The sequence below is a fragment of the Egretta garzetta genome, unplaced genomic scaffold, assembly GCF_000687185.1.
Source record: "Egretta garzetta isolate BGI_Z169 unplaced genomic scaffold, ASM68718v1 scaffold163, whole genome shotgun sequence".
NCBI lineage: Eukaryota > Metazoa > Chordata > Aves > Pelecaniformes > Ardeidae > Egretta > Egretta garzetta.
Genome location: NW_009259308.1, coordinates 6299864 through 6326151, shown reverse-complemented (window position 1 = coordinate 6326151; position 26288 = coordinate 6299864). Strand labels below are relative to the sequence as shown.

At 41.6% G+C, this 26288-nt stretch overlaps 1 protein-coding gene across 1 annotated transcript in view; it reads left to right on the top strand.

The window, feature by feature from the left end:
- The window catches only part of FGGY (FGGY carbohydrate kinase domain containing), a 327463-nt gene that overhangs the window by 151408 nt on the left and 149767 nt on the right, over positions 1-26288 (top strand). The window contains exon 7 of the mRNA XM_009636237.2: positions 19647-19728. The gene's annotated coding sequence lies outside the window, so the exon portion shown is untranslated. The remainder of the gene's footprint in view (positions 1-19646; positions 19729-26288) is intronic.

Sequence of the window (26288 nt, the reverse complement as noted above, 5' to 3'; positions counted from 1 at the left end):
TTCCTGTGTCCCAAACAGGTGGCCATCCAGACTGCCTCCTGGGAACAGTCCTTGGCCCACGTTGTCCCCCAAGCGTGCCCAGGCATCGTCTGGGCAAGCACTGGCTGGGAGAGGCCAGCACCATGCCAGGGAGCGTCCTAATGGTTACACCATTTGGAAGACCATGGATCAAACCTGTACCCTGCTCCTTCTGAGTTTGCAGTGTAGATATAACCTCCGCGAAAGCTGTAAGCAGGGAAGGCAGGTAGTGCCAGCGGTAGTTTTGGTTGTGTGATAGGGACACGAAAACAAGGCCAATGCTGGCAGTCTTCTGCTCCAAATGTTGGTTTGCAGAAGGACACCTCTCAAACCAGGGAACCCACAGGTAGAACAAAGATGGCTGGGATCTTCAGGGACTGTCTGAGGTCAGCTTGGATGTCTTTGCGTGGTACCTAGAGCAATAGGATCTTGATCCATTCTCGCTGCACTGAGATGCAACTCAGCTGCTAACTTTTGGTATACCACTGTGCAGTTAAGGTGGTTTAAGCATATCTCATACCGTCTAGATATTGTGTAAGTGTTTGCAGTGATGACATACACTTTATCAACGCAATGCATAGGACAGACATACTGTCTGCTGCCAATAAAATATTTCTCAAATTTGATTTGCACTATCATATTTTGCAACAAAGAGCACTTGCATAAGGGCTCAGTGCAAGGATTGTTGGTGCCTATAGCAGCTTTCCTGTTGATTTCAGTGGGTTCAGTACTAGGCCCCCAAGATTTTCATTGTGACAGCAGCAGCAAAGCTGCTGAAAGTGCTCAGCTGCTCCCACAATCACCACTTTTGAAAACCTGTTATTTTGTAGGGCTGGCCCAGTATTAACTTCTGCGAATCCAGTCAGCACCTTCACCCAAATGAAAACAGTGTGTGGTTTCATCATTGCCCTGTGAAGGAACTATATGAGTCCTAAAACTGTATAGCTACTTTGTGTGATATTAATGTATGTATTTGTAGCTCCGTCAAGGACGGGTTAAACAAATACGTAACATGATTCTGTCCAGCTTTGCCTTTTATTTATTTTCTCCTCAGGCAAACAGGAGGTTGATAGCAAAATCATGATTTTAGGGCTACATGGTTCAGACAATCCATCTGGCTGAGCAGTAAAGCTCAGTTTATGTTCCAAAATGGAGCAGGACAGGTATTTATTATAGGAAAGCCCCCAGAGCGCGATAGTCAGTGGAATGCTCTTTCTATAAAATTTTACAACCAGTTTGTAGAATTCCACAGAGAAGATTGTCAAGATGCAATCTTTATTGTATCTCAGTCCAAATTTCTGTGTGACTTCTAAATATCTGTAGTAAGTGTGCCTCTAAATGGACTTGTCTCTGGTCACATGGGAAGTGTGTCATGCCAGAATTGATATCATCATTGGATTATCCTACTTGTTAGCACTTTGAATCTTCATAATGCACTTTGAAGTCTTCAGAGGAAGAGCTTCATGGGAATATTTGCAGAGCTTGATTCAGTTCTTAATTGGACTGACTCATGTTGAGTCACCAGGAGAGCCATTAGCCGTGTCTTTAAAATCCAACACTCAGGTTTTCAGAGGACTGTGAGGAAATCAGACACCCCCAGCTGCTGCTGAAGTTCCGTAGGATTGGGATACCTACTTCCATTCTGCTCTCGGGAAAGTGCTGATTTCTAGTCTACCAACCAACACAGCTGAGGATGCCAAACCAGCCAATTTCTGTGTTCTTCTGACACCCGGTTGACCAACTGCTTGCCAGGCAGCTTTTGAAAATTATCATCTCCTACTCCCTGGCTTCAGCATCACTGGCATCTGTTACGCACAGAGTTCACCACCCCCGCACCTTGCCATACTGCAGGAAGTACTTGGCTAACAGAGGCAAAGTTAAAAATGCAAGAAGCATTTTCCTTTTCATTTCTAGGAAAGGTTTTTTACTCCATACATCAGCTCCTTGAACAAAACAGCAAAAGGCAGTGAGTAAGGCACCTGATGACTAAAATAATTTAAGTTGTGGGAAGCAGCAGAATTTGATGTTGAACAAAAATCTGAGTGGGATTCGTTTCACCTAACCTAAGCCATCTGAAGTTATGCACTCAGTCTAAGCAAGTCATCCAGCTCTTGATCTGTTGTCAATGGGGACAAGTAAGTACTCTGAGATGGTGACTCATCCTGTCTGTCTTCGTTCTCCTGGGCTGAAATGAATTGCCCTTTGAAGTTGCTTCCTAATACCACTTCCTAATACTCTACAAAATATGTAGAGAGTCTGGGCTGGGTAATTTAGTATTGCTGGTTGATGTTAGACAGCTAAAGTTAGGTAAGATAAAGGCTAGCACTAATTAATACATTGCCATGTGTAAAGGACCATATTTAATAAAGAAGAACACTGTTTATAAGGCCAAAGCCTGACTTGTATGAAAAAAATCATGGGAATTGCCTAAAATGTGTATAATCAACCAGACATAACTGGTCCTGGAAACAGTCATACTGGCACTGATAGATACACGGGTGTGGGGTAGAGCATCTGCTCCCGCTTTGCAGGTGTACTGTGGATGCTAGCACTTTTTTACTTAACCTTGTTCCAGACATGCCCATGTACTGAAAGTATCTTAGTAGCTTTCTTTTCCATTATAGGTGGCACTTGTAGCAGCTTTCAGCTCATTACCACTCTTTTTGGGGTGGAAAAAATGGAGGCATCTCACCTATGGACCACCTTGTGAATCTCTGCCCTATAAGGCTCTTTCCTAGAAGAAGTAATTTGCTTCATTCTGTAGCAACACCACCACAGAATGGATGACAGACAAGAGAACAAGCAATTCCAACTATTAGGATAATGAAGGGAAAAAATCAGGCCACTCAGTCATAAAATGAAACTTTGGCAAAGTTGGTGAAACCCATGTGTGTGTTCTGGCCTCACTTTATTTTATTTCTCTTTGAGGATCCAGAGGAAGATCTACAAACCCCAGCAGCATTATAGGGCTTCTGAAATTTCCATCATGTAGATGCAAATTGGGCCAAGTTTGCAAACTTGTGTTTGATAGAGTAAAAAAAAAATTGCTACAAGGTGTTTGCAAAATTGAGGGTAAGCTACTAATGCTACAGCCTCACCTGAGGTGTGATTTTGCTTTTTCATTTTGATACAATAAACCTCTAAAACTAAGAAAAATGAGTCCTTGCTCAGACTCACTAAGAAGACCCTGTGAAACAACGTAAGTGATCTGTGACAACTCTCTCTGAACAGCAGAAGGTTTGACTTGAGAGTAACTGTGAGCAATTAAATATTGAATGTAATAAGAATATTTCCTTTGTGTTTCTTACGACATTTCTTTGGTTAATTATATCATGCATCTCTTGAATATGTAAAGCGTGCTGCTAAAAATGTTCCACTTCAAAAATTAATAAAAATATGCCAGAAAACTGGCGGCGTTATGAATAATACTAGAAATGTTACAAATAATGACGACTATGGAGCCAACGGGCCTACTCCCACAAGTAAAAATTATCCGGCATGAATAAGAATAGCAGGATGACAACGGTAGTACTTTAAATCTTTGAAACATTTCACACACTCTTCACCCTAGAGACACCTTGCAACAAAAGAAGAGGAGAGATGCAGGACCTGATCCTGTACTGTTACATCAAACAGACCTTTGCTAATGACTTCAGTAGGTCTAGGATCAAGCTGTATAATTTGCCTAAGGTTGAACTGGATGTCAGTGGCAGGATGAGCTCAGGCTTCTGGACTCCAGCCCTGTGTACTGTCCATGAGAGCATACGACCACTTACATAGCATTATCTTTTAGCATGGTGGTGACCATATAAATCACTTCTGCTTTCCAGTTTCATATCATTCTAATATTAACAGGGCTTGAAGTTTAGGAAATAGCATTTTCTCCCTTCCAACCCTAACTATTCTATGAATTTCTATACACACGCATGCGTGCACACACATACTTAAGAGCTGGACATGATCTGCTTTACCTAAACCAGCTTGTGGGCCATGAAGACTAAGGCTGTGTAAAGGCTTTCTTTCTGATCCTTCCTTGGATCCCAGGAGAAAAGAGTAGTAGAGGTGAAATATAGCTGGGGTAGCAAGGGCTGAAGCAAATCAAAATGGAAGGGCTTAGGGAACAGTGTAAATGTTACTGGTTGGTTGGTTGTTTTTTTTTCCAGAAGATTGATAAATATGTAATTCTGGAATAAAACCCATGATTTGAAAAGAGAAGGGATGGGCAGAGCTAGACAGCAAGGGGAAGGGGTCTGCTGTTGTGTCATTCAGTGATGCTTGGCATCCTGGTGCTTGCAGATTGTTATTTGGGAAGAAAATCAGTTGGGCTGACTGAAGTATCTGGATATGTTTTCCTAGGGATAATATTTGCTACATAAGCTGAGGACTTGATGTAGACAGTGTACTTACGTTTTGCCCACGCCTGTATATGCGTAATTCCCATTGATGTTGCTGATGCTTGTTTGTGAAAAGGCTAAGTGAAGCCCCAAGTGATTTCACTTTGCACTATCACCATTTCAGTCTGAACTAATAGCTGTATTTATGAGGACTGATCAAGTCTGATTGAAGTCTTTCCACAGACATTACAGGGCTTTGGGCTGGGCCCTAACAAAGACCAGATTTTTAAATTTATTACCATATTGCAAAAATGCTCTATGTTTGCTTACTGTTGAGTAATACTTAATTTTGGAAACTTTTTTTCTTCCTATAGTAGAATGAGAAATCTGGAAAATCATTGTTTTATGAACAGGACTGGTAAAAAAATGTGAGATATACTGTAACTTCTGAAATGAGAAATTAATCTATCAAAACCCCACAACATTGGACACTCAAAGAGGAAGATGTGTCAGGAAGGAGAACCAAGCTTCTCATGGATTGTATCCTTATTTTAGGCAACACTGTCTTGCTGCTTTTTTGTTCTTAGCCAAATTTTTTCTTGCTTTAGTTACAATGCTTGGCTTTCTTGAAAAAGAGTGTATAGCATGGAATGATGTGTGGATGGTTAGAAAGACATTGCAACATCATATCTGTGTCCATGAAGACTGTCCTTAAAAAAAGGTAAGTGCTGCTAGGATTATTTTAGCTGAGTTTTCTAAGGAAACAAGACTCATCACCCCTAAGTATGTGGCAGTCTGTTAGTCCCTTCATAGTAATCCTTGATGGTTTTGGCTGATCTTAACCAAATTTGACTGGGAAGTAGAGGTCAAATACATAAAGTTCCTATAGATTTTGTGCAAATAGCTTCCCAATTAAAGGATAAGAGGTCTTCTTAATGTCCCATATGAGGAAAATGCAAGCACAACCCCTATATCAGAGCATGCATGGTTAAAGCGGAGTGGGAAATAGGTTTCTTTTGGCCCCTGTGCTCATGGAACTACAATGAGTTCATCCCTCTCTAAAAAGACATGCAGCGTATTGGCTAACTGGGTGACTTTTGCTTCATGAAGGAAAGGTGCTTTTCAGAGGCCTTTAGAGAGAAAGTTGCCACCCCATACTAGTAAAAACTTTGCCCATGGAAAAAGTAGAGGTTTAAAAATTAAAGAGAAAGAAAGAACCAAATGAAAAGGCACAAAGATACAGAGGTGGCAGGAGAGGGTATGAGTGAAGGATGTTGACTGGACTGGTGGGCAGTATCTCCTTGTGTCTGGCTGAGCATCGGGATGCAAAGCTTCACGGTTGTTTCGGAGCACATGAACAAGCAAAAGGATGAAGTAGAAGAGGTGTCATAGGCAGAAGAGGGAGCGAGGGAACCGATCTTAACAGCTACATTTTTCTATGTATGCTGCGTCCTTTTAGAACCACCCTACGATAGAGACGTAATTTATTTTCCCTGAAATAATACAGTTCCTTTCCCTCCTTCTTACGCTTTATCTAGACTCTGTAATTACTGAAAGCAAAGGGAGTTTTCATTATATTTCTTCAGCTTTTGCCAGTCTGTCACATCTTATTCTATTTCAGATACCAGAGCTCTTTTTAGGACTTAATTCTTAGCAAATGTGGAGGTTTATCAGAACTGATTTTTAGTGCCAATTTAATGTGCTTGCTCGGTCCCCTCTCAGAGTTAGTGAAGAGGGTAAGGTAGGGTGTGAACACACAACATTTCAGCAAGTCCGTGATAACTGCCTGGATGCTTGCTTTTACCCTTGGAAAGTGGAAGTTAGCTTACTTCTCTTTTCCTGAAGGCAGCTTATTTTATATTTACTGAAAACAAAAGCAAAGCAATAAAGCCACGTTAAGAGGTTCCTTCTACTCTTGGAAGTTCATTTCTGCCCTCATGCTGCAGCTTACTGTCTCTTCTGTGTGTGGAGGTGTGTTTAAATTAGATCATGAAAATAACCTGGGCTAAATAAAACAGAACCCCCCTGATTTTTATTTGGATTTTTTTTTTTTTTACTGGGGTTATTTCCGTGATCTGGCTCTCCATGTAGTTCCACAAACAGTTGTCTTGCCACGTGAATGGGTGGGAAGTGTAGCACAGGGGCAGAAGGAAGGGATGGGGAAAGCCCTGCTGCTGTCATAAGGCATCACTGTACTCTGATCGCACGACTCCCTGCCGGGCAGCTGAAATGCTTTGGTTTCCCACTGTGTCTTTACCTTGCTTTAACTTGTTTCTGTATTCACGACTACGGCCTACTAGTAGCTATTAGCTGTATCTTCCTTGAGCAAATCACCATAAATGCATTTCATGAAATAACTTCAAACCTCACTTTTTGAACTTACTGACTTTAAGACGTGACCCTGCTTCCACTGTCATAAATGACAGAACTCTCCTCACAGCGAGGCTGGCCACAAAATTGAAAAGTCAATGTGAACGCTTTAATACCAATGGATTTAGGGATTTTCTCAAGCCCTTTATAGTTATGTTCCCAGCTTTGTCTCTGTTTCACTGTTGATTGTCTACTGTTCTCCCTAATCCTCCCTGGGCTTTCCGGAGCTCTATCTTCCCTTCCCGCTGACAGATAAAAATTTATTGTTGCTAGCTTTAATGTTCTTGATGTATTGAGATCTCACTCCTATCACGTAAACATAGGAATGTTTTGGTGTTTTCTTTTAGTCTTGAATTGTTTAAAGATAATTCATTCAATCTCTTACTGTGTTCCTATTAGCAACCAAACATCTGAGCTTTTAATTACTCTACCCTTGCTGTTTAAGTAGTTAAAGCTCGCTCATCACTTTGAAAGTATTAAATACTTTTGCAACACGATTATGTTATATTTGCTGAATGATTAGCATCAGGACGTTTTAACCTCTTTATATCCCTTGATGGAGTAGTATTACCTCGTCACTTCCCTCCAGAAACCAGACACATAGACCAAACCCATCCATTCAGTAATGTCTTTAACATCATTCGGCTTCTGACAGGGAGAGATTTGGCTCTCTGCTACTTATCATTGTCGTTGCCTCAGCTTTCCCCACTTTTATGGTTCTCTTTCTTCTGTGGATCCTTTTCAAGTGGTTGCTTGAATGGATCCCAGAGAGACTTGGGCATAGTGCTGCTGATGCATTTGTCTGGAGCAGAACCCACTTGCTCATGCCAGGAATGTATTTGTAATGCACTTATTTTGATATATGCATTGGGAGATTAAAATTCAGTGCACCTTGGTTGATTTATAATTACAGAATTATATCTCTTATCCAGTAACAGTAAATGTGGAAACAGCTGTTCTGTGTTGGTCTTCGTCAGGAAAAGGAGAGCAGGCACTTATCTAGATACCACTGAAGCTATGTGAATATTCGCACTGAAAAACTCAACAACCCCCCTCAGAACTTAATCTTTTTTAAGGCAAAACAGTCTTATTCAATTCAATTCAATTCAATACAGTCAACAAGCGATTCTGATATTCAGCCTTGTGAATTACTTGTGTTCTCCAGGACTATTACTTTTAAATGTTAGCTCTTATCATTACTGCTTGTTATCTGCCACTTAAGCCACCACGTATTGTTTCCTTATCACTAACTGGATAAATCCCAAACCCACAAAGACTCATCGCTTTAGTAAGGCTTTTTTCTGAGGCTGATTTATGCAAAGCGGGTTGTATGAATACTCGGCAACAATGCTCCCTTTGAACATACTCCCTCCTGTAACTCTCTGTTGTGAACAAGTAAAAGACGAGAATATGGTTGAAGCAAATTGAGTTTGTATGGATATGTACCTTTTAGTTACACTTGACCGAGTTATACCTAGTTGCAAGAGGTCTCAGTGAAAGAAATATTGGAGTTTTTAGTTTTCTCATTTTGAGATGTGGAAAAATTATGATAGTAATAGAAACAGGGAGTTCTTCAGATTCAATTTTCAAGAAGACCATTAGAGACTTTTTTCGTGATATAATTTCCAATTTTTTCCTGCTCAGCTTTGATAATAAATATCCCTTGAGGACAGCAAACATGAATCTATTGAGAATCTTGGATGAGGGGTTTTAATGATTTAATTTAAAGTGCTGTTCGTTCAATTCTTGCAATCTGTCTGTCTCTTTCTTCAATTCCTTATGTTTTTACTCGAAGAATTCTCCCTTCCAATTAAGTGAATGAACCTTAGAATTGAGTAAGGCTGTCATAGGAAGTAAAATGAATATGACTGATTTTTATAATATAAATTGGAAGCAATTACCAGTTTTCTATCTTCATGCTTGCTTGGAAAATTTACACTTAACCCAGCAATACACCTTAATTAAAGGCCTATCTATCTATCTATATAACCTTCTCTTTCTAGCAAAAGTCCTTCTGTGAGCTATATTAAATTTACTATGGCTTCATCTTTGTATTAATAACCTTTTCGTATATTTTCAATTAAGTTTCTGGTCACATTATAGCACTGAGGTGAGAGCTCTGTCTGACCTTTAATAGGATATGGATAATAGAACATCTCTGGCTCATGTTCTCCTTTGGTAGCACAACCTCCCACTTCTACTGAAAACATCTATGGAATTCGTAGACAGCTAAACGTGCATGTTGCATCAAGAAAGACTACACCAGGCTGTGGTAAAACTGGATGGACATCCATTCGCAGTCCTGGAGACTAGACAGTGCTTAAGCAACCTCACTTTTTCTAGGTTTTATGGCAAACACCAGTGGGAAAGCGTGAATGACTCTCAACATAAGATAAAAATCTTTTATTTTGACTGGTATTTCCCATACGGCAAGTCATGCTTCTCCCCACATGAACCCTAAAGAGTGTACTGTGGGGCAAAGGGTGTAGTTACTTTCAGATTATTAGGACCACATCATATCTGAATTCAGATGTTAATGTTCTGGGATTTGGACACCAAGTAGAACTGACAATCAATGATACAGAAGAATAAGGGATGTTTATGGTCCCTTCAAGCCCAAATTTCTGGGTGGGTAGGGTGTCTTTGGTAGCCAGCCAGAGTTCTGTCAATATAAATATCTGAACCAGCTGCTTTTCTTGCTGTTCTCCCATGGTTGGGTTAATCTGTTCTTCTTTATGTCTCTTTTTTTCTTGTAACCTGTAGATGATGGTGCTCTTAAGAATTCTACTGCCAGAGGCACCTTTCACATGTTTTTCTCTTGATAGGTGATTATCGTTTTACTTCATTGAGTGTGAAAACCCCAGCTCCTCTTCAGCTCCGTTTTTTTTTGTTCTTGAATCAGCCTTTCCCTAATGTAGTTCAACAAATCATAAAACCAGCTCAGCTGAAAGTTGCCAAAGCACAAAGGGGACATAGTAAGTTACATTTGCCAAGGTGACATATCTCTGCATTGACTCCTGTTGATATTTCTGTCTCCATGGAGGTCTCAGTGTTTAAGAAACCTCATTTGGCACATCCACATAAAGTGGGGTCTAGGGATCAAAGTAGTAAATTTGTCCCAGATGAGGCAGGGCTTGGTATCTCAGATGGAGAACTTGATCTGTGGCAGACCCTCACTGGATGCCAAGGGAACAGCTCTGGGATGGGCTTGGATCAGGGCAGGGGTGCCACTCCTGCCACGACGTCACTCTCAGTTATTCCCACATGGGTTTGTCCTATTGACTCAAATGCATGTTTCACTGAATTACTGGTTGAACCTGCTGGTAAATGTGCCATATCAAAGAGTTGTGGAGCAATATCTTCCCTCAGGCAGGTGCTTGGCTCTGAGCACTGCTTTGGAAGTAGCTGAGATCCTCAGATAACATTTGGAGAGGTTGCGTTATTTCTGAGGCAGTCCTGGCTTGGTTTAGATGCAGTCCAATGCATCTTGCCCTGGAGCAGCAGAATCTAGCAGTCACTGTCTGGGCTGTTTCACCCTTAGTCAGCAGGACTCATGCTTCATCACTGTCCAAACTGAAAACATATTCATCATCATCATCGTTTGTACACCTGTCACGATACCGCCTTCAGCTCTACCAGTATTTCCAGCCCAGCCCACCCATTTATCAGCTTCTTCCACAATTATTTCCATACTTCCTTCTGTGTCATAGCCTATGGTCCTGGTATGAACTCCTTGACTTTTTTCCACCAGGCTCTGAGTCTTTGCGTATTTAGCCTCTCTTAAATACACATTTCAGCTTTTTTTTCTATGAAACTGAATTTACTTCTACACGTATTAGGTTTTGTTCCCATTCTCCTACCCGCTTTCTACTTCCCTATCTGTCCTGAGATTGTGGGTTGAGGAACAATCCCTTGTTTAACATGCAAAGCATGCAAACACATGCTAAATAATCATGCAAATATTTTTCAATTGCTTTCATTGTGATTTTTATTATCATAGTTTTGGTCTTACTATGGAAAGTGGAATCTGAGTGTGCCAAAGTACCTGTCTGCGAGTGGAGCTGGGACTAGACCCTGAATTTCCCCATTCCTGTTCAGGCTAGAGCACATGACTGTCTCCTCTGTATGTTCTCCCCTGGAAAAATTTTATTTACAGAAACAGAAGTTCTGGAATGTACATAACTTTGTAGCAGCAGTTTCCACACTGTGCTCAAGACCTTTTTTTGTTGTTTTTTAATATTCAGGCCATGCCAGCTACATTTCTGCTAAATCATGGTAAAGGAGATTACTGTGAGCATTGAATACTTCTCCACTGTTATATTTCCCACTGTGGGTTTGCTGTAGTTGCTACCAGGCTGTTCTGTTACTGGGAATAGGAGGGAGTGGCATAAGAGAAAAGCATTTCTTTTAAAATGTGGTGCACATTGGACAGAGTCTCCAGAGCCATGTGTCTGGGAATTGCATTCCGGCTTGTGTTTTGGGGGCTGTTAATGAAGTGTAGCCCTAATTGAAGAAGAAGGAAGGGACGGTGAAGCAGCAGATCTCTTTCTGTAGATGAGGCACAGGAGGAAACAGGAGGGCAAAGCCAAGGAGGGAGCTGCTGTAAGCAGTGCTGGTGCTCTGGGACCGGTCTCCCATCAACACCGAAGCAACAGACTCATCCCCAAGGCACTGTCAGCTTTGCCCCCACAGCCTGCAGGCTGGCTTCTGCTGCTCGGAGGGCCAGCACAGCAGAGAGCAGCAGGGCTGGGTGCTCCAGTATGGAGAGGGGGTTCACCGAGTGGTGCACCATCTCCTCCTGTCACGTGCTAACAGGGAACTGGCAGCCCACTTTATTTGTCATCACTTTCTTTGCCTCTTCAGGTAAATCCACCTCCCATCCAGTGGCCACTTCCAAACCAGGGCTGTGCCAAAAGGAGAGGACAGAATGCTCCGGGAGACAGACACGCAGGATTTCCTCCCCGCTGCCAGCTCAGCCCCTAACAATCAGCCTAGTTTCCTGGATATAATTTTAGAGAGTATTGGAAGGAGGGAAATCTTTCCTGCATTTTTCATTTCTGGAATGAAATAATTTCTGGATCTCATTTCTGGAATAACAGTTCTGCTTGCTAAGAGGTGAACACAAGGGATTTAAGGGAAGGAACTGAGAGCTCTGACCCTCTGTCCAGACACACTCCTGCAACTGCTTCTGCTGTTCATCTCCTTCATGCTGCACAGGAGACATTGGGAGGGGCTGAAGACATGGTAGGAAGAGCCTGAACATGTTGTGCAAAGTAACACATCCTTCAGTTGCTCAAAGCGACACTGCGAAATGCCACAGTGCTGGAATGCCCATGGATCTGTGGAAAGGCCTTCTGGAAAGAAGCTGAGGGGAAGCAGAGATATCAGGCAGCCTGGAAGATGGGACACCAAGATTTTGCAAGAGGAGAGCTTGGGCTGAGTGAGATGCCTGACAAGAGGATGAATTTGCTGTTAATTCAGGAGAAGGCGTATGCACAATATTCAGTTCCTTTGTGATTTAATCCAAAATCATTTGGTGTTTTCCAATTTTCAGAAAGCCCTCGTTCTCATATCATCTGATTATGTGAGGCTTTCTGCCTTCAATTAACAATAATTCCACTCGTTCTTCAGGTCATAGAGAAAAGCTTCGCACAGAGAATCCAGTTTGAAAGGCTGAAAGCGTGGAGTGCAGACTGCATCCCTTTGGGGTAATGTGTGGGTTTCCTGGTGGCGTTCACTGTATTACTTTTTTAGATGTCACCAAGAGCCAGTCAGAGCTGCAACACGTATTTGGGTTTTTAGGCCATGCATTCTATCTAAAATGCGGTAGATCTGTGGGAGGAAGATGGAGCAGCCCAGAAATGGCATAATTTAGACATGCTGGAAGACAGTGATTCAGTTATTTCACAGGTACATGGACTACTGTGAATATGTAGCTCATAAAAATCTTGACAGTGTTTAAAGAAGTAGTTTGATAGTGTCAGTCCCCTTATCATCATGCCCAATGGTCATTTTGTTTTGCCATATAAGCAGAGGGCTCAAGGAACAGGTGAGCACTTGGTTGGCCTGAGGAAATACAACTGTCTTCTAAGGAAGAAGCATTGTGCATGGAGCTTTAATTGAGATTTCTTGATCTGGACTTGTTCTGTGAGTGAGGAGAGGACCTCAGTCTCTGAGGATGCTAATCTGGCACTTCTTGCTGACCTTAAATTGACCTATGTAATTTAAACCAAACCAATGTACAAGTGACACAATTTCTGCTGAGAAAGTGCAATATGTGCCAACACTTTTAATACTACTTTTTTTCCCTGTCTGTTTAATCTCATATCTGATGTGAATGGAGGGAAAAAATGATGTACAACACATTCCTTGCACCACAGTCTTAGAAAAGAAAATGTAAATGCCTGAGTATGACACAAACTCCCCTTCTGTTAACACACACTCACACAGACTCATTCAAGTTGCCAAAAGCATAGTTAGCCAACCTACAGCGTGTATATATGTAATTTACTGAAGGGAGGAGACAGGTCTAATTTATGCACTTGGCCCTCAGACCATGGCTTACCTCAATACTTTTCAATGCACAAATTCTGTAAATCTTACTGGGAGAAAGAATGTCGGCTCACGCCAGGCTCTGGACATGCTGAAAATGTCACTCGCGCAGATGATGACTTGTGTTTAATTTGCTGTTGTGGATGGGCCTGAACCAAACTCTTGTGTTCCAAGCGTCTCTAATTTTAGGAGGTTTTGGCATCCCAGTCAAGATATGAGTCAATAGTTCTCTGTGTTCCAAAGAATAAGTATTAGGTTGCAAAGGTGGGAGTCGTTATGTAAATGGCATAATATAAAGGAATATCTATATTAATGCATTTGTTATGCCTTGGAGCTAGAGGTTTGCCAAGGCTTAAGTGGACGCAGGATGAGCTGGACACATGCAATTAATATAAATAATGTGACATTTCTTGAACAAATGTGACTCCTCAGTGCACATTACAGCTGTTGAATGTTCTAGCCCTGCTGCATCTGGTCCTTGGAGGTTTACAAATCTGTACTCCAGTGTTGAAACCCACTCTTATTTCTGATTTTGTTTGGTACTAAATAAATGGGTTCTGATTTTCAGTGCTTCTGTCAGGGAAGTAAAAAATATTGGTGTGTGTTATTGATGGATAGACAAGCCCTAGGGAAAAAAACCAAGAAATTAAGAATTATGTGTCCATATGCAAAGCAAGTGCATTGGACCTCCCATCTCTTCCCCGATGTCACTGCTGTACTCAGTTTCTATATCATGTAAAAGTCTTTTAAGGCTTCTCTCAGTGTAGCATCTGAATTTCTTCCATTGATGCCATAATTAACCTCTAAGATGTTCTGCTGCTTCTCTTTCTTATCCAGAGGGAAACCATGTGTGCAGTTTATCACGGGGCTGCGGGTGCTGGCTCAGGCAGGGCGGGTGGAAGATGAATGCCTTGAGCTATGCAGTTGTACTTTGCACTTTGAAGATGCACTGTGGGTTTTTGTCAAGTGTGCAATTCTGCTCAGTTTTAAGGAAAGGAAATGGGACTTCCTTCCACAGTCTCCTGCAGAACCCTTAGTATTATTGAAATATTTAGTGATTCAACTATCATCATATACCAGTCTTGCTCCAAGATGTCTCTCAAGTGAATGGGATTCACCACTGGCAGATAAAAGGGGAGAAAACCAGCGGCACCGAGGAAGATTATTCCAATCCCTCCTACAGCTTCCCAGATTGGGAAAGACAGGCAGTTCCCCCTGCTCCTCCACAGCTCTCTCCATGGCTCACCATGATCTCCACCTCCACTCACTGCACGGGGCCCCTACCTGGAATTGTTCTTTCCAGTCCAGTGGTCCCTCACTGCTGGGAACCGTGGTGGTTATACGGCAGTGGAAGAAGCCAGGTTTGTCCCTTTTTCTGTGCTGTCTGAAATGCTGTGCATTTTGAATAACCCACACATAGAAGCAGCAGGCAGTGTAATGCAAGCATGGAGCACGCGCAATCTACTGCATGAGGATCAGCTTAGCATGTTGGATCAGTGACACTTCGCAGCATAATACAAAACACTTATTCTTTTTCACAGCTGTTCTCCCAAGCATTTTAAGCATACGTTTGCCCTCAGCATGCAGGAGATTTACGTATTTCACTTCCATTGACATGGTAGAAGAGACCCTCCTCACTTGCAGATTTGTTCTTTTAATAGGCATCCAGCACAAATGGGAATTAAGTGCATGTGTGTGTCCAACAGAGAGTAGACCAGAACCAGCTGTAGGCACAAATAACTGCTTAGGAGGCCCATTTTTTTGTGCTGATTTGGTAAGTCACAGGACAGCCAAATCTTCCTTTTTAGGAATGGGAAGAACAGGAAAAATAGAGGACCTCATTTTCAGATTGTATCACCCATGGAAGAGGAGAGTCAGCAGGGAGAGAACTCTCTACATGAGATTCTCCTCTCCCTGCTGGAGCAGCTGGAGCAAATCAGGTTCATCGTGGGCAAATGTGAGCTCATTTTGCCTGTACTCCAAGCTGGCAGAGAAGTCAGGGTGTTTCGGGCTCTGAGTCAATGCTGTGATAACTTGCTCGCGTGACTTACTAATTGAAGTTAGAGATCCTTCAAGATACTGAACATCTGTGGCATAGACAGGCTTCTCTCAGTCTTGGTTGTCTTATACTTCCAAACCTTTTCAAATCATAAGTGTAAGTCAAATGTATTGCAAATGGTAGAAGGACAATGTGGATTTTGGGAGAGACAGGTGAGGCTCTGTACGCATTCTCGCTATCAGGAGATGCAGAGGTGAGTCATCTGTGATGTATGATGACAACACAAGCACAAGGAACACAGTCCTCAGCAAAGTCCTTTTTGAATTAGCCACACAAAAAGTTGAATCTTAAAGACAGAAGAAAATGGTATTGGGAAGAAAGAAGTGGCAATGACTGAAGTCCTTAATTTGACGCCAATGATATCCCAGAGTAAGCAATTTCCCAGAGGATTGTCAAAGATGTGAAATGAATTCTAAGAGCTGCTTTACAGGCATTTGTGGGCACACACACCTGCTTACAGCAAGGGAAAAGACAGTGCGTAAATGTCTGGAATATTACATAAAAGCTGTCTGGTCGACTAGGCAGAGCAATTAAAATCCATCTCGCTTAAACGAACCCTGAGTGCAGGTCAAACAAATCTAATTTTTATTGTTCCTTAAGGAGATGTCTGTATAGGAGACAAAAGGGGGATGCAGCCGTCAGGTTAAAAAATCAAGATGCCTTTAAAAAATTAAATGTTCACAATAGTGCTACAGCATGCTAGATAAATGATATATTACAGCGATGGTTTAAAACTAATTGATGACTAATGTTGTAATGCATTTGTAGCTACACTGATCTATTATATATCTTGGCCAAGCTGAAGGGACACTTCAAGGAGAAAAATTGCTAACTGTTTTAACCTGATGGAACTTGGGGAAAAAATAGTTACTTTAAGAGATAAATGGAAAGGTTGTGACCTCCTAATGTACATCTGGGTCTTGCAATGCAAAATCAAATTATCATTAAACAGAATGTGATCTGTGATGGAATTAAAACAACCACAAGCCAGCACAGAAATTTCTGTAGAGAAATACAATAGTGCAGTTTGAGCTGCGACCATTAGCTAAAAAGCTGCCTGGCTAAAGAACTGGTGTAACAAGTTGGTATGGAATTGTTTTGCTCTAAAATGAAAGTTCGTTTAATTGGAGACTGCAGGAAAAATGTAAGCATATTTACAGCAATTTACATATGTAAGGCATTTCATAAACATTACTTAATTAGTGTATAAATAATTCACAATTTACCCTAAGTTCTGTGTAGCATGTGCTCTCTGGCTCTTGGAGGGGAGGCAGGAAGCCTCATTTTCCCCTCCTCATTTTTGTCATGCCTGAGGCTCGTGCCCGCTGGTTTTACCCTTACAGTTGGAATTCGGAGATGTCAGTCAGGCTCTGCTTATTTTCACATCTAATTCATGCAAAACCCAGGTTTCCTCCTGAGGCGGTAAACTGGCCCAGATTTGCTTCAAAGTTTGGCCTAGGTTCAACGAATGACTCACTTTAACTCAGGTACATCCATCTTCCTGGCTGAAACACAATACAGGAAGTGTTGTCAAAGAGCAGATACCCCCATAGAACTAGAGCGTACAGATTCAGGACCTTAGAAACCAAAAGCTGTAGTTTGTTTCATCCCCTGGTTTCCTGATACCCAATATTAAGGACATTGAGTGGGTGTAATAAGAACATCCTTACTCAACGCAAAGAATCAGTGTGGGTTTTTGCATGCTAAACAAGCTGCAAATGGCTGGGATGTATTGCTGGAAACTGTGCTGGTAGGAGTTGCAGTCAGTAAGCCTCCATGGTCATAGGCCCTGTGCAAAGTTCTGTGGAATAAATACAATAACAGGTTACAAATGGAGATAACATTATGGGCCACTGCTAAAATATGGATGACCTTGAAAAGGCTGTGATTAAAAGGCCAAAAATACCGCTGCGATCCTTAGCCTTACCCTCAACCTCTGAATTGATTCCCTTAAATGGGAGTATGGTACGAGACCAGTCTCACAACACTCACCACAAGCAACACTGATTTTCTTCTGGTTAGGAATAATTTAATGTAGCAAGAACATGGCCAGCCTGTTATATTGTCTGAAAGCGATGTATTCCTCTATGATAAATTAACCTTAAAAATTAGTACATTTGAAGCACGGTACTAGCCAATCAGATTGCCTGTAATAGGTGGTCAAAAAGGACGAGGTTCTATCCTGAAAACTTGCTTCATTCAGTAAAAGCTTCTCCCTCCTCCTAATTCTTCAGAGAGTACCTTAAGATTTTTTTGTGGAAAAATTTGAGTTACAGCAGCAGAATATACAAATGAAGGAGTGGGCAGAGTTAGAGCATCATTCCCTTTGAAGGCAGCAAAAGAGAGCATGTAGAGAGGTGGTAGAGCCTCTTGGCCTCCCTCCCCAAACCCTGTCACCAGCTCAGGGGGGTCTGTACAGGCCCCTGTGCTCTCAACAGCCACACGCAGCTCTAGTAGGGAGTGTGTCCATCATGGTGGAGTTGTGCCCTGGGCATGTTTCTCAGCCGCTGACCCTCGGTAGCTGGGATTCCATTGAGGGAAATGTTTGCAGGCCATGGGATAATTATCTGCCCTCCCAATTTTCCAGTCCTGTATCTCCCAAGATGATGACTTTTCATGTACGTCATGATGATGGGGACAAGGTGTCAATTAAAACAGCCCATGATATTTCCATGATTACAACATACTGTAGGTAAGGAAACTGTTCTCATGTTTGGATCACGCTCATAAACAACGATCCTGGCAGTTCTCTGAGAGGGTGAAGTTACGTACCCAATCTCATACTCCTCCTACTTTGGACAAAATCAGACATAAAATAGCCTAAAATAAGAGTGCAGTTACCATTTATTCCCTTCCTCAATTTTTTACCTTGCTTTATATTTCCTAGCTATGGCTGACAGAAATGGCAAAAACATACAGTATTTCTGATTTTGTTGTGTTTTGCTTTTTATTTCACTTTCAGTTTTTCAGACTGGTCAATGATTCAAAAAGTTGATGAGAACTCTGATGGTTTTATCATTGCTTCAGACAAACTGTAAAATGCAAAAGTTAGCAACCAGAATGTGATTTTAAATAATGCTTAAAGCAGTTTTCTTCTGCTGCTTGTGCTTAACACTGGAAGGAACGCAGAATCGCAGCTGTCTTCTGTGCCAAAAGATTTTTTAACTTTTGTACACAGGTTACCATATATGTTTTCATTTACTGATAACGTTTGCTCCATTTGATTTATAGTAAGGCTTTGTGATTGTCAGGTTAGTGTAAGAATGCAAGTAGTAAATTTAAAATGTACCTTTGCTGGTTCTATTATGTTTACCATCTTTTTCCAGGTTTTTTCTAATATTATGCCAATAGTCTAAAGGAGTTTTTGATGTGATGTACTGAATATTCTGACCCTAAGAGTGCTCAACATTGGGTACACCATTTACCAGTTCACTGCTGTCAAAAGCTATTGCATCCTTCTTCCCTCTTGACCCAACCTTGATTAATCTTTCCAGAGTTTTTGTTCTGATACTGTTTTGAAATAGCGATGATTTTCCCAGGAAGCATAAGTAAGAACCTAGGCATCTGCTCCATGCTGTTTGGGCAGCTCAGACGACTGCAGAGGGAAGGGAATAATCCCCCCCAGATCTCTGACAGCATCACATTTCCACTGTTTGCAACCCGCCCTCCATCACGGTGCCCGGTACTTGTAGCACTAGCAGGAAGAGCTGGGGAGACTTGTGTTTTCTGGCCCCTGACCTATGAAGCCGCATGATTTCAGGAAAGACCAAGCTAGGTCCAGGAGGAGGGAAGAGTTACAGCTCTTTTTCTCTGATTCTGCACAGAAGTCAGAAGTTTTCAGCATCAGTGTGTATATTCTGATTTCCATCTGTCATGCAAAGCATAAATCCAAAGCACTGTGTGAGATCAATCATGCCCAAAATATTTAAAGTTACCTAAAATGCTGGAGAATTAACATATTTCTTAAATTTTTCTCCAGAGTCCTGAGTGGTGCAGACATTCTGTTGATCATATATTACAAGCTCAGGCAATACATTAAGTTTGGAAAATAGGTTTATATAAAAAAAAGGAGCAGAATTAACTGGATCCATAAATGTCTTTCTACTCACAGCTGTCTAGAATTATTTCATTACAAGTCTTTGGTTTTATCCTGTTTTGCTGTGACCACCTACTGGCAATGTATTTGTAAGGAAAGAAAAAAAAAGCAAGAAATTCTAACGTGTAAGACGTACAAAATAAATCTTGTGACATTTTCTAACGTGAATATTCCTAAATGCCAGACTAAAACATCCCTCCGACGGTTTCTTTTACAGACTTTCCTTGTTCCAGAAACCTGGCCTGAGTTAGAAGGAAACCCTGTAACTGTCCCTTAAAAGTTGAATTGCATCAGTGTGGGTAAGATGTTGGGCAAAATTCTTCAGTGGTGTAATTCCATGAAAATCAGAAATACTACACCAGGGCTGAATCTGCCCCGTGGTACAAAATTATCTCCCTAGAGGCAAGACTTTTGGAAACAGTATCATATTTTAATTGTAAGCAGACAATTTGTTTTGGGTTGTATACAGAGCATGAAAATCTAACTGCTATAGGAACTAGCTACATATATGGTGATTTTATTCCTGTTTCTAGTGCTGTTTGGTTTATTTGTGCATGATTTGCAGGTGGCTAAATGATCCCACAAACTTCTTTTTATGTACTTGAATGAACCCCTGTTGAACTTAAGATTTTAGAAGATTACAGTGCTGGCTTTAGAACTCCATTTGTACATTTTGCAATGAGTTTAGGAGAAAGACTGCATGTTGCTTATAAACTGGGAAGTCCAGATTCCAGTTTACAATCTTACCCTTTGAGAACAGACGAGTATATTTTTTACAAATTAACAGATGCTGATGGTACTTTGCCTCCCCTGACTGTGTTCACTAGTTTCTGAATTCAAAGGGCAAAACAGGATCTGTCTTTTGTAGAAAGTCCCTGTCATGGCAAGAGGACATGCCAATTGAAGCCCATTTGAGCCTTCTTCAACCCTTCTCCATGCTGACTGGATTTTGGCGTCACTGTATGATGCATCACCACTGTAACAAACTGCTTCACGTAAGCTAGTCATATTCTATGGAAAAAGTCTTGAAAGAATGGTGCAGAAAAATATTTAACCTCTGTTAGTTATTTTTCATGAGATGTAAGGTATTGTGAAATTCAAGGAGCTTGACAGATTTTCACGGCTTGGCTTGTGAAACTCATTTCCAGCTCAACAGACTGTGATTTCACGATTTTGCACATCTGGATTTTGGCACAGGGTTATGCTGAAAGATGACTCTGGCAAATCTGCCTCCCAGACAGAGCAGGGCCAGTGTGTCTGCTCCTGGTTGGCGAGGAGTCCAGTCCTGCCTGTGAGTTGTAACCTGCCTGCCCTCACCTATGTAGTTTCTGTTCCACAAGGCAGAGGCTGCACAGCTGTAGTTGGCCCTGACATCAGTGATCCCAGGAACTACTTGAATATAAATGTTAATGATAAAGTCATCTTTCTAATATTTAAGGAGTATAAAGAGATACGCAAAAGTTGCAGGGGTATCTGTACTGCGTGTTAACAGACTGAATCTGTTCTGGGGAGCAAACAGAACATTTTCACGTGCTGGCAACACGGATGGGTGCAGCAACAATGTGTGCAAAGACTACTGAGCACCCCCTCTGGTATGCTGCAGCAGTGGGCTGCTTTTCTTGGCCAAGTATTTGGGGCGGGGGGGGTGCTCTTCTCCTTAACCTAATCTGTGGAGATCTGGCAGTCTTCCCGGAGGGGAACCAGTTGACAAAAACATGACTTTAAGCCAGAATTTTTTTCAGCATTCACACCACAGAAGGAGAGTTTGCAAAGGTGGCGGGAGTCATGCGCGTCTTCCCTCTTTGAATGGCTGTATGGCAACAAAGTCATCCTATTTTCCCACCAGGATCACACGGTGCCACAGAGCTTCACTTATTCTTATGGCATTGGCAGTGCGGTTTTGAAAGAAAAATCCCCATGCTGTCTGGAATGCTCAACTGTTGGGTACCAGAGTCAGAAAACATCCTGCCTGCCGTGAATGTTAGGAAAACAGAGCAGCCCTGACTCAAGTGCCAAGTGGTTTTTTGGAAGGCTAACTCCCCTGAGAATAAAGGATATTGGTATCCAGCCAAGAGGGCAGGCAGGAACAGGCCCTGGGCAAGACACTGGAATTTTGGTGGAGCCTGAAATATTGTGTGCTTGTTTGTATCCGCTTCTGACTTTTGAATTAAAAGGTGAGCTACCCAAAATGTAAGAAATGGGTCACAAATTGATAAAATCTGAATTATTTTTCTAGCTATATTTAGGGCTGTGCAAGACAGGGATTCCCCTTTTTGGCTGCAGTAGTATCTAACAGTAACTTAATATCTCCGTTAAAAATAGAAAAAGTCCCCCAAAGGAAATTTCCTTTTTTTCCTATTGTACACTCAAAAATCCCTTCTTGTTGTTGCATAGTGTTCAGTTGTTTTTTACTTCCCTATTTCCCTGTTTGAATGAATAGTCCTAGTCCAATGACTCAGTAAGCGTTTCATCCAGAGTATTCCCCAGCTTTATTTCCTATACCAGTGTTAACACTGCTTCTTAAAAATGAGATTGAAACCCCCCCTCAGGTGCTTGTATTAACTGACTAAGCAAGCACAAGTTACACGACCCTTTAAAAATCTTTTCTTCCCTTCAGTTATTATGCTAATGAATACCTAAGTAAGCAGAATTTCTCAAAGATCCATTTCTGCTTCTGTAAGTAAAACAATTTGCTTATCTGCGTGTTTTGTTTTGGTACACGGATTGGTTTGAGATGAGGTTTTCTGCATAGATATTCTTGAAAACGCCACACATAAGTGGGAAAATTGCAAAGGAGGAGATTGTATATATAGATAGATTTTATATTATTCATTTCCTCTTCATCTTAACTTTAGAAAGCCTTGAGAGATAATAGATTAGATCCCTTTGTGGCTTTATTTCTAGTGTTGCAAAGCAGCTCAGTAGCCAGCATGGCTAGTCTCTAAGCTTCCACCTCCTCTCAACAAACTTAGGTAATGTGAAGTTGTCTTAGTGATGTTACTTATGCCATCCTTGGCCTCACTGAAGGATACTGGATGAGAGTATATCCCGAAAATTCCTCTTTTATCTGGGCTGCAGTTTGGCACTGAACCTGCGCAAGAACTTTTTTTTTTTTTTTTTTTTCTTCCCCTGTGGTGGTAGTTTCAGTTATCAACATGTGCCGCCGCTTTCTGATTTGGGGCAGCCCAAAAGGAAGTCCCAAAGCCGTTTCTGTTCAGCCTTTGGGTTTGAAGTGCACCCAGCTGGACTGAAAGATATTGTATTTGAGAATCCTGTATCACCGGATTCAGAAACACCAACAATTTTTTCCACTTACTTATTTTTGCAAAATGCCCTGTTGACTGCAAAGCTAGGCCCAGTATTTGCATTTCCAGCACGGCTGTGGTGGGCGATTCAGCAAGACATTCTGCATATAACTTCTTGCTGGAGTATGTCACTTGTGTATGTGTGTGCTCCTGAAATGTCGGTTCACACTAACATTCAACAGCAGGCTGGGACGCTGGGCCAGAGCTTGCATCCAGGGAGGCCAAGCGGCATTTTTGTGTTGATCACAATGGAGTGGGACTGGATCTTTATTTCCTTGACACGGCTAGAAAATGTTCATTCTGTCTCTTTCCCCTACACACGCATATTTTCTCTTCTTTATAGAATAAGTCATTTGTCTTTATCTCACCATTCACCTCTCTCTTTGATTGCAGTTAATGGAATTGTCACCTTTATGTACTCATGTTCCATTTCTCAACCTGTCTGGACTTTGGCCTCTAAAGGTTACCACTGCTAGTGAAGTAATATGATTAAGTGAGTCTTTTTAGACAGATTTATGCAAGATTTCTTCTCCAGCAAGTGTCACATCTAGTCTAGTTCTGCAAAAGAGAATATTTCAAAGATGCCAACTGTCATCTAAACCCACTAAATTGTGCTGCAGTGCTGGTTGAGAGGACTGCAGGCCATCGCAGAGCAATGCTGATTTACGCTGCTCGAAGCTGTATCCCTACAGCTTGAAATACGGGCTTTTGTTAATAATGAAAAAAAGAATGTTCCTGTCTCACAGAAAGTACATTTAAAATGGAATTTTCATTAGTTACTCTGTAATGAAAAGGCAAAAGGGTATACTTTAAATTAATCTGTCCAGAATCTTGGAAAAAGAGGGAGGTTATTTGAAGCAGTAATAGCTGAAGCAAAACTACAATGGCCACACTCTAAACAGAAAAAAGCAGTCTTGTGTCCCATTTACGTCTACAAGATATTTTCAAGTTTAGAGAAAGATTTTTAAATTACAGAGGGTTCACTGCACACATATCTATTCTTCCTGCATTTGATACGAAACACAAATTAATCATCATTATTCTGCACTAGCATAACACCTCTTAACCCTCAGCTTTCAGAATATTTCAAAGGAGTAATGAATTAGGCCTCATATGGTCTTGGTATGGAAGTGATAATCTAAACTTTGATTCTTTAATTTAAAAAAAAAAAGCATTTTCAGGACTTTGATTTTGGAGGCTGGAGATCTTGTAACTTTTCTTGAAAATCTATTCATTTGTCACCCCCTTGGAAAGAAATCATATGAGTGCTAGAGAAGTGTAATGAAATGGGAAAATGTATTAAGGAAAAGTTAATATATTTGTCTGTACTTTCAGACAGATAACCTTTTTCTTCTCTTTACTGGAGGAAAAAGACCTGGATAAATCAAGGTCCTAATGTGATACAGGTGTAAAAAAGGCAAAATTGATCTCTGTCTGTAACTAAAAGGGTGCACAGGGAATTACTATTGCCACTGTACAAGTCCCTAGCAAGACATCGTTTTGAACATTATGCTACGGTCACTCATGTTCAGAAAAGGTGAATTCTGACTGAAACAAATGCAGAGAAAGCTTATTAGATAAATCAAAACTTTCTGTTTTGAAAATCTAAATGGTTAATGTTTAACTTAACAGAATAGAAGTTAAGAAGGGATTTAAATGGTGTCTACAAATACACTGTGGGAGGAGAACAAGTATTATTTCTATTAAAAGAAAGTGTCAGTAATCTATGAGTACATGGAGGACAGAAATAATGAAATTTGTTTTTAATGAACAGAGGAATAGGATTCTGGAACAAAACAGCGAAGGAGGGAGATAGTTGGGAGGGTGAAGAGCAAGAACTATAAACCAGAACTCAGCATGAGTATGGAAAGGTTTATAGGATTTGATTGTGAGATAGTAGAAGCACACTCGGGTCCATTTCTCTGGGCTTCGTTTTACTGCTTTTCAGCTGAACAAAGTATTTTGGTATATCCACAGTCACAGTACTTTGTTTTGGGACGCTGAACTAACGTGAAACAGCTTGTTTGTGTCTCTGAACTCCTTACTTTCTCTCCGTGGTGCACTTCCTCGGTCAGAGCGGTGGCCTTATGCTACAATTTGTTCCCATGGGCCAGGTGCCCACGTGCCTGGACCGGTCTGACCCAGATCGGGATGAACACATCTCAGAAGAGAGAAATTTGCATCCCACTATGGGAGGTGCAGACCTCCTGGGGAGCAAAGCAGAGCATGAGAGCACACACTCCCACCGTGCAATGAGCCGACTTGGAATTACAGTCAGGAGGGTGGTGGTTTTTTAAAAAAATCTATCTATTCAAAGCAAAACATTTGGACTAATGCAAGAAGACTCAAAATACTGCAGTTTGCGTCTAATGTCCTTTTCTACCCTGCCTAGACACAAGGTATTCCCAACAGAAAGTGGATTTTCACCCAGATTTCAGTTTTGTACAAGTAGTGTTTTCCATCAGAAAATCATTCCAACGGAAAATTACTAACTGGTTCTAATACAAAGTGACTAGCAAAGCTCTCAAAATGATTCAGTGGCAAAACTGGAATGAGAACCCACAGCTCCCGACCACGAACCCTGTGCTCTAACCACGAGACAACACTCATCTTTCCCTGAGCAAGGTTGTTCCTGCAGTATTTCTGCCTGGGCCAAAGTGGGAAAACTCTGGAAATGTTGCAAAAGAGCTTTTTGCTACAAGATTTCCTGATGTAGGATATTTGGGGGATAATGGGAAAAAACCCTGGTGGCTCCCTGGGACCTCTTCAGAACTGTTTGGATATCATGGGAACATGAGGGTTTTCATCTGCTCCTCCCTAACGTGGTTTGTGGAGGGACGTGATGGGGTCTGGTCCTGCCCACCGTTGGTGCGCAGCCACCGCTGGCCTGTCCCCCTGTTTTCAAGGGATGCATTTGCAGGGATCCTACTGCCCCATCCTCCATTTTCAGCAAACCTTAAATAAACTCAGGGTTTGTTCCTCACATGAGGAATTTTCCAACTTTTCAGGTAAAACTCTCAAGCGGAGTAACTCCATGCAGAACATCTAACTCATGGCTTGCACTCCTGTTTTATTTATTTAAGAAGCGAATTATGTATGTATGGGTCAAGGTGGGGGATATCCTCGGTCCAGACATACACTTCTGCTTGTTTCCCTGTATTTATTCTTCCCTGGCTCTCAATGTGGCTGCTTGCACTGCTTAAATGCTAAATGCTTCTGCAATCCCCAATATTTCTGCAGTCTTGTAGGGCAACAGGGCTGCGGCTGAGAAACACGATTTAGCAACAGCCCCTTTAACAGAAAGAGCCAAACCCCCTCCTCGTTTCTGGTTTATTCGCTTTTAAATAAAGGAGAAATACGATTCCCTTTTCGAGGCAAAAATACTCGTATCAGTTGAATTCCTGACGGGGCACAGTGCACGCTCGGCTTTCCAGGGCAGTGCAGCTTGACAGCTATGCCTAACACACAGCAGATCCCTTTAACAGCGCTCGGGGCGAGCTCCACACGCGGGCCCCCAAATGCAAACCAGATGCCGGCACCGGCCGGCGCAGCCT